Genomic DNA, 9699 nt, shown 5'->3' with positions numbered 1-9699 from the left:
ATCCACCGGGTGCAGAGTTGAACAAGTATATCATTAAAATTATTCGTAACAGATGTCGCGAGATGTCCTGCGAACCCCCGAAGGCCCGTTCCTTGGTCGTCGGATGGAGTAGCCCACCAAATATACTACGTAAATACCGATGGACCAGTAGGAATCCCGATTCCTAGGGGCTTTTAAACACTGGAGCACTCTGTATCCAGAAGTCATAAATATGGAGGTGAGTCTGTTAAAAAGCGTCCCTCCATCGGTCAGCCGAAGTCGGGCTAGCATACTGCTCAAAGACCGAGGTATAGAAGTCAAATAGGCAGATGAAGCAACAATAACATCCGGATGCTTACAAAGGACTATATGAAAACATAAATATTTATGCAGTTAACCAAAAACAAGAATGAACACAGGGCTGGAATTAAACGCCGTCTGCTTCGTCCTCGAGCCCCTTTATTTTTTAACGAATATATTTGTACAGTGCTCTAAAGCGATCGTAACTATTTTCCCATATAGTGATACTTAGATGAATAAATTCCAGAACCTGCTGCATTGTAATAATGTCTTTTATGACTTGACGCTGGTTATTCGTCAGGCTCGCCTACTGATCGGAAGACAAATTTAATATATAAGAGTTGTATCAGTTCAATTTTGACTTATGCACTGAAACATAGCTGTTACCGTACTTGCACAACAAATACTGGGAACCGTCAAAATTAGTACAATAAGGAAGATAATGGAATAAGCAAGGACAGAAGCCTATATAACAGGCATTGACGTGGTATCCAAGAAATAGGAGGTTGAGGCGTTAAACCAGCTACCCAGTTAGTCATTAAAATTAGTAAGAACTAAGCAATCCACAAACGAAACTGAATGGAAAAGGCTGTTGAAGTATGGTACATGGAGTCAGGGAACTAAAAATAAAATTTGGGAATGAATTAATGAAATGCAACGAATGTAGTGGTACTAATGGGAATAAAACAATAATAACAAAAGAGTTTAGTTATGGAAAACTTAGAAACTGCTTTTTTTACATATCTTTAGTGCTGTTGGAAATCAGAAAAGTGAAGGAAGAGCTGAAATGTAACTGTAAAAAGACAACACATGAAACATTGGGAATTAACAGATGAGAGGTTGCTGAAAAGAGTTATGGTGGGTGATATATAGACATTAAGTGACAATTTTAGACATATACGTGTATGCTCCCAGTGAAGATGAAAACAGTTCGATAAACGAAGCATTCTTATAAAAAATTAAAAAAGTATTATGTAAAAGTAGGTAGCATAAGAGAGATAACAACAATGAAAGATTTAAATGGCTCATTACGGAGAGGGAATGACGACTTGGTTGCGAGAACCTTCGCTGAGGAACTAATAACTGATAAAAGGGAAGGATTAATTTGATTTATTCAGACGGAATAACCAAAAGATCTGGACTGTATTCTACAAACATAAGAATGTGTATAACTATACATGGTGACAAAAATTTCGAAATCTGAATTCGATTATAGATTACAAAATGAATAAAAAAAATCCAAGAAAAAAATTGAAATTCAGAATGCCGGAGAATAAAGGGGGCAATTTGCGGTAATGATCACTATCTAATGAGGAAAGGAAATATATTTTCCTTTAAAATATAAATAAAAACAAAAACTGCAGTCCTCTGATAAGTTAATGAAAACAAAAGATATAAAACAAAATGTCAGTAGTTCAAGCGATGAAAACATAACACATCTCCATCAACGAAGTCTTTAAAACAAAGTGGAAAGAAGAACTAAGAACATAGAAGAAATGAATGCTAATATAACAAAATGTATATTTCAAGCAGATAAAGATGCACGGGGAGAGACATACATTAATAAGAAACAGGGGAAATTGAGATGAACTATGAAATATGAAATAATATACAAAAGTTTTGAGAATATCTACATGTAATAACCTACTTTCCTTTTATATGACACTGACCCCACAGATAATGACGCCTCCAACAGTTCTTCATTGCCGCGGTAACATCCTTACCCAGCTGATACGTAGCAACTTTAGGGGGGGGGGCACAGACCCACAGCATTACGCGTCCAATAATTTTTATATTGTTGCATGTATTCTTTGCTGCGGGAACGTTTTTACCAAGCCACTGCCTAGCAATTAAAGGAGAGATACAGTTTACTGAGGCTTTGCCTAGCAACGATAGGAGGGATACACATACAGAAACACAGACTGATCGGAGGTATTTATGAAGCACGCCGCTGAGGCGGGCTCAGGTGCCATAATCTACATACCAAGTTTCATAAAGACTGATTCGGGCATTCAAAAGTTGACAGGGGGGATTCATAGACACAGAGACAGCATGGAGATGGCATAAATATATTTTAAGTTTTCAAAAATAAGAAAAGTAGACTAAAAAGGTATATTTGAAATGATTATAGACAACATTTCCGAATAATACAACACAGCTGAAGACCGCAAAAAAAGAGAAAAGTAGTAACCAGAATATTGAAATAAAGCATAGAATTACTCGGGTCCGTAAGACAATGAGACCTTCCTGTATGAAGGAACAAACACGTAAGAAAAACTAGAGAAGTCTGTATGTATGAAACATTGACTACGAGCATATTACTGTATGGACACAAGGCATGGCAGAGCCCAACGAGAGGGGAAACTGGCTATTGTCTACTGAAACGAAGATTTTGAGAAGATCTTGACTGTAGATACTCACTCACTAACTCATGGAGCTGAACCCTATTTGAGAAGCTGCCAATTGTGCAGCTACTCAAGAACATTTCAGCATTTTTTGGAACCCGAATGTTTATTACTATGTTCACAAGAGCCCTCCACTGCTCCCTGTCCTACGCCAGATGAATCCATCCATACCATCCCATCCTATCTAAGATTCATTTTAATATTGTCCGCCCACCTACGCCTTGGTATGGTGACGACCATTCAATGATAAATGAAAGATTACAAAAAATATATATATATAATAATTCAGGTACCTACGGGAGTGAAGCTGACCACTCACCTCCAAGAAGTACCGAGGTCAAGAATGGTGGAGCTATACCTTCACTCACCCACTCACACGTCTTCATGGTAAAGTGCTTAATTAATTAAACGAAGGGACAACTTTACCGTTACCACGAGTAAAACAGGTAAAGGTATAGCAGAAAGCGATTGACGTGGAGTGGTTAAGCAGTAACGTATAAGGGCAATAAGAGTGAATGGCATTTGGACATAGGAATACGGCGTTAGTCATTGGGAACCGCATAAATTTATCAGCAAGCGACCGAACGTCTCGGTTGAGTGGCTGACACTCCTGCTTCGTATTCAAGAGACCCAGTTCAAACCTTGGTCCGCAGGACTTGTATACTGAGCCAGGATATTAGTGGGTTTCCTCAGTAAGTCACTCAAGAAAATCCTTCAAATAGGTCATGATAAAGTGTTTCTGTCTTTTGGAAAGCGCCCAGCTACTTAAATTAGGTAATCTATAAAGCATCGCTAAATAAATCAAGGATCAATCAATCAAGGAGTGTGAGAAATCTCAACACGGAGAAATCAACATGATTTGCGCTTGAATTATCCTTTACTAGGATCGTACATCATTTTCCCCTTCGCGTTGAGCTCCTTATATGTACTTATACCGGCTCGCACTCCACTACCTGCCAATCTGTCTATTTAAGCACTTTCTCCTTTATCTCTCCCTTGTATCGTTTCCTCCATCTTGTCTGCTCTTTACCAAACCCCAAGCTGTACATCGGTGTTCTGTGTGCTGCCTTGGTATTTTGAAGGAACACGTTGCAACCCGGAAACCAAATCTAATTCCCGGGTTTCCTCTTCGTGTTGAGGATGTAAAGCCAACCGGCTACGTCGTTAGCTCAAGGAAGAGAGAAGACGCTCAGAAGGATGTGGAAGGAGGCGGAAGATGGAGGAATTGTCAGTGGTACAGAGAGAAGATCCTTTTAGATGCTAGAAGCAACCCGCTGAAATTTACACTTCACTGTTCTAAAACTTGTCGAGTCTTAAAGTAGTTGCTGGGAGAACGAGAGCAAAAGAAAAGCGGGGGGAGTGAGGAGGAAGACGAGCTTGGAAATACTAACGAAGGATGTGTAGAAGGGTTCTGTTGTCACCAGCTTTACAGCAATATAAGTACGTCAATATCAAAATGATGGTTGACGTCACAAACCGGAGGAAATACTTTGCTTTCAAGGCACGCTCCGCAATATATAACTTTGTGAACATCAAGAGATTTGCCTGAGGTTGCAAAAGATGTTTCGATATAGCCGCTGAAGACTGATCATTCATTAAAAATGACAGTTTTGCAGCGAACTAAATGCCATACAAAATTTTTGCTATTAAGATTGCTTCTTATCTGAATTCCCTTGAAACTTGTAACGAAGTGGATTATGGGTGTTCATTTGTGTTTTTTAATTTTTATGTGCGTAGTAATGGCATGGAATTGGCTGTGGGCTAGGATAAATACACATGTATGATGAAAGAGAAAATTCTTTCCTGAAAGAATTAAAGTTCACATGATTTTATATTCTTTCAGTATCAATTACGTAATGGCAGTTATAAGACATAGGCCTGGTAATGGTCGAAATTAGCATAAGACGAACTGATACAGAAAATCACATAAGTACAGAAGTATAGGACTACTTTAAGATATACAAATGCGTACAGAATTTTGGTAGGGAAATCGGTTTCTTGGAAGACAGAGAAGGACATAGGAGTGTAATATTAACATGGGCATTGGGGAAATGTGTTGTGAGGAGAAGAAGTAGATGGAAGTGACTCAGGATTGTGTCCAATAACGTGTTTGTGTGTTAGCGGTGTTGACAGCATGGGACTACCAGAGTTAGATCAGCTACTGAAGAAGAAAACTAGATTTATTTTACATTCTTATTAACGTTTGATTACTGGTGGATACAGCTATCCGGGATAAATAATTAAATTGAATATTTTGAAAGTAACCAGTTCATGGATCAACTGATTGATTGTTTGAATGATTCAAAGTTGAGTTAAAAATGAACACTTCGAAATTTATTGCAGGTTTATCTATCGAGTATTTTTCGGTCTTACATCGATAATCACGAAATACACTTGAATATAAGCTGCCCATTAAATACCGTTCGTTGCGTTGAGAAGATATCTTCATTCACAAAGAGTTTTGTTCTCCCGGATACAAGGCAGTTCGACGGAATACCAGGTGTTGTATCCGAGATAACAGAACTCTTCATCATCACCGCTGTGAGAACTTCAGATCTTCATTAATCTTCATTAACATTTGTACCTTGCACAAAATATTTCGTTAAGTATGCGTTCCCATTGCAGTCGTTGCGCAGCAATGGACGTCATATAGCACATCACAATACATTCAAATGGTTCTTTCTACTCGAGTACTTAATGAAGAATTTTCTAGTTTTTAGGGACTTTCTTGCTGGTATTCTGTGATGTTTCACACGTCGTTCACTGGACGACTGACCTTAGGGCGTAATATGAGTTTGATTTTGACTTGATAACACGAACAGGGATATGAAAAGTTCAGTTAGTGCTTCTGTTGCAAGCCACGTGGAAGGAAAGGAGCTGGGGAAGCTAGTGTTATATTCAACGATAATGATAACATGTATCTCAGACAAATAGTAATCACAGATGGAAACAGGAATGACGTGGTTCAGTGGGAAGTCCAATGGCAGTGATGAAATTTCGCCATCCAATGAAACATAGAATTTTGTAAGTGGGAAAATATAAGCTCCTCAAGAGGACCTTCTACAAAATAAACATTTGCAGGATTCGGAAGGTTTAGCTGTGTCGAAAACGCACTTCAAGCCGGCATCCTAAATTTGCATGGACTAAAAATAGGTAAAGCTATCGTTGTAACAGACCGTGAAGGCGCATAGGGTTTTGAGACGTCGAGGCCTGCACATTTTCTTTAGACAATCGGCTCACAGATGTCGGTAAGGTTGTCAGCCTTGCTCGCCGGCCGCCCTTTATTCCCCATGAAGATTCCTGGTACTCATTTCTTTTAGAGGCTGCGTCGACCCCAGGGCCATTGTGCAATTAGGTAAATTGGAAAAAATCTAATAACTTAATCGAGAATCGAACCAGCGACCTTCTGGCTTGTAGCATATTGCCTGAAGCAACTACGCTACCGCGTACCCCGAATTTAAATGGACTAATCAAACAAAAAATTAAAGGAAACATAAAACAATTACGCATCAATTAAAGGCTATTTTATTTTCGGTGTGAGATTTCCTTTCTCGCTTCCTTCTACAATTTCTTTCTTTTCCACTTTTCCTTCATATCTTCCTACATTACGTCATCATCGGTGGCCACGGTGTAAGGACAGTTGGACTCCCACCCTCTTGTAATTTATTCTTTCTCCCTGTCCATTTCTCTTCTTTCTATTCCGACCTTATTTCCCCTTCACCTGCCTTCCCGTCTAGAATAGAATAACGCCACGTGAGTGCTGTAATCTTCCTTTCGCCAAAATAATTGCTTTTCTCTATAATTTTATTCGCGTGTTGGCAGTGTAAAGAAAGTATTTATCTGATGCAATTACCCAGAGTATGATAATCATTAAATCGGTAATAACTTGGGCTGCACGTTCATAATGAGCCGAGCGCAGTGAGCAACCGACCGGTTTGCCCCTGCGAATGAAGCACCGCTCCCAGCTAGAGAACAGGTTACTAAACAATGAACCCCGCTCTTGACACCGAGATTAATTCCGTTCTAACAAAACAAACCAAATAGGAAATACACATTAACAGCAAAGCAAATTATCGAATCTTCAATTATATCTAAGCATCGGGACATGAAGCCGTATACTGGTATGGAATTAGTGCTCCAGGAATTCTTGACCTCGGGACAAACTGGTAAGATTTGTATTTCAACCTCTTTTCTCTCCGTCTCCATTAGATTGGAATTTGGTGCGTCTCAGCGAATTACCAGTAGCTTCTTATTTAAAAACAAAAAGTTCTGGGAAGACCTAATGACCTACTTTCGTCTGATACGATTCAGACCGCGTATAAAACGACACATCCAGCAATTCTTTGTTGCCGCGGAAACGTCTTTACTGAGTTGTTACCTAGCAACGATGAGTTGACACACAGGGTTACAGACACACGAGCCAACAATTCTTCTATTATTGCGTGTATTTGTTACGGAGCCTTTGCCTAGCAACAATAGGGAGGATTCACATACAGACACACGAACTGATAGATTCTGAAGTATGTCGCTGAGATGGGCTCAGTTCTCATGATATGCATACCAAGTTTCATACAGATTGGTTCAGCATTCAAAAGTTGATAGTGGGGGATACACAGACACATAGACAGGATGGATATCGCATAAGACTACTTAAGGAAAGTAGGCTAAAACATACATGAAATGGAATTTTCGTTAAGCAGTAACGGCTATTTATTGAAAAAAAAATTATCTGGTTCCGAGTGTGTACAATTACCTACGATAAATGGAAAATGTTAAAGGAAAAACAAGAACTTATTGCAGATATTTTTACTTAAATGTTTATTGCCCATTATTCACATAATTCTTCTCCGAAATGTGGTCTCGGTAAAGAATGGGTATTCCTGTTACCCACAACAAATAATTAATCCCTACTGTCGTTAAAATATGTTTTGAATATTTTAACACAGTAGTGAGCAACTATTCTTTTTGCGAGGGGGCTAACTCGGGGAAAATTAAAGCAGTTTACGGGCCGCATCTGATTTAGGACAGAAACACTTCCTTTGCTACTGCACCTTGTTGATTTCCATGGAGAAATGTATGTTCTTACAGCTTAGATTAACCACTTTATTCAATAGAAGAATATCACCGAGTAAACTGATACTCTTTCAACCAATAAATGTCAGCATCTTGGCATATTTGAGAAATATATAAAAACAGAGACAACTTCCTAATCTTTCATCGCCGATTTAGTTTCTGAATGTATTCATCACAACGGCCATCTTTGAACAGAATTGCTCTCGGAGATGCTTACTACTTTCGAAAAGGCTTTAATCTCTGATGCGTTGTTTCTGAGAACTAGATTCTTATCATTGGGTAAATGGACCTCGTAGACATCAAGAAGTGTAATGCTTCGAAATTTTTCCTCAAGGTCCTAATTGCGCTCTAAATCCAGGAGTACATTCTACAATTGAAATTCATCTGGAACAGTTTCGATATTAACGTAAAATGGTGTTGATAAGCTGAAAAGAGAGGTAGCAGGAAAGGAAAGAGAGAGAAATATACAGACAGGTAGGAAAGCAGTTTTTGATATGTAGAAAGAAAAAGGAAAGAGAAGAAGAAAAAAAAAGAAAGGGAAATTAATCCATGCACTGCTCAGTAACAGCCAAGTCCACATATACGACAAGAATTTGGGATATGATTCTGGTCGTATGTTGGCCCACACAGCTCATGTACTTTGCGAAATTATTTTAATTGGTAGTGCATTCGATAAATGAAGACCTCTATGAAACGGAAGTGACATTCACAACATTATGACGTCAGCAAACACAAACGCCAAGCTCTCAAGATGGCGACGGTACGACAGTGTGACTGAGCGTGGACAAGTAGTCCACGGCGGGAGCACGGGTTCGATCCAAAGTCAGGTCATATGAGATTTGTGGTGGACAATGTGACACTGAGACAGGTTTTCCACCAAATGTTCCAAACTCATCCATCATCCGGGGCTGGTACAGTAGGCCAATTAGTGGCTGACGTACCGAGTGGGCGCAGTCTCAATCCACTAATCATCAGCCCGGATTTTTCTAAGTCGCAAATGTCTATATATATATATATTTGTTTCCACATTCTTTCCAATTCACTAATAGGCGCGAAAAATGTTTTTCAGAAGCAGTTAGACGTTTAGGTTCAGAATTAGGCAGAAGCTCAGTTTCAGCAGAAAAGCCCAGGAGAATGACCAGCGCATGATATAAAGAAAATTGATCACACTGCAGATTATAATCTCCTGGATTAGAACACCGTGTAGTTCGGTAGAAGTACAAGGATGCTATGCTCGTCATCCATTTCTTCCTTGGCTTACTTTTCGGTCCTGAAGATGGAGAGGAGAAGTTCCTTCGAAACGTCAGTGGTCTTCTACGGAACTACTCGGAGTTAAAACCCAGAAGATAGTATTCCTCACAGCCACCGTTGTGAGAACCTCAAATCCAGTATTACCATCCAGTCAGAATCGCTGGGTTTTGGATTTTGCTGTGTGTATATGGGTTAGAAGCCGGTCACGGTAGCCGAGCGGTCTAAGGCATGTACTGTCTACGCTCGCTTGGAAACCGGGATCATGGGTTCGAATCCCACTCAGGGCATGGATGTTAATTTGTGTGTACGTTTTTCTGTGTTTGTGTACAGGTAGAGGCCTTACAAGGGGCTGATCACCCGCCCAAGAAGTCCTACCGAACGTGTAAGATCTAGAAAAACCGAAGTGAACGGAGAAGTTCATGGAGGTAGGCCTAGGCCCACTGGGGCTGTAGTGCCAAGGAAAAAAATATGGGTTAGTTCTGTTAACATCAAATGAACAATTAGGCTGTGACACTATAACAAATAACCTCTTATACATGTGTCACAAAGCAAGTAATGTGACCGGGAAGTGACCTTAATTAATAAAGTGGAAGCTACGTATTAGAGATAATATTGATGTACAAAGATATCATTACAGATGTGCGACTGCAATAAGGAACCTGCATGGTATGAAGTTTTATAAAATAACACG

This window comes from Cryptotermes secundus, unplaced genomic scaffold (genome assembly GCF_002891405.2).
Source record: "Cryptotermes secundus unplaced genomic scaffold, Csec_1.0 scaffold404, whole genome shotgun sequence".
Classification (NCBI taxonomy): Eukaryota; Metazoa; Arthropoda; class Insecta; order Blattodea; family Kalotermitidae; genus Cryptotermes; species Cryptotermes secundus.
Note: the sequence above shows the minus strand (reverse complement) of the source record.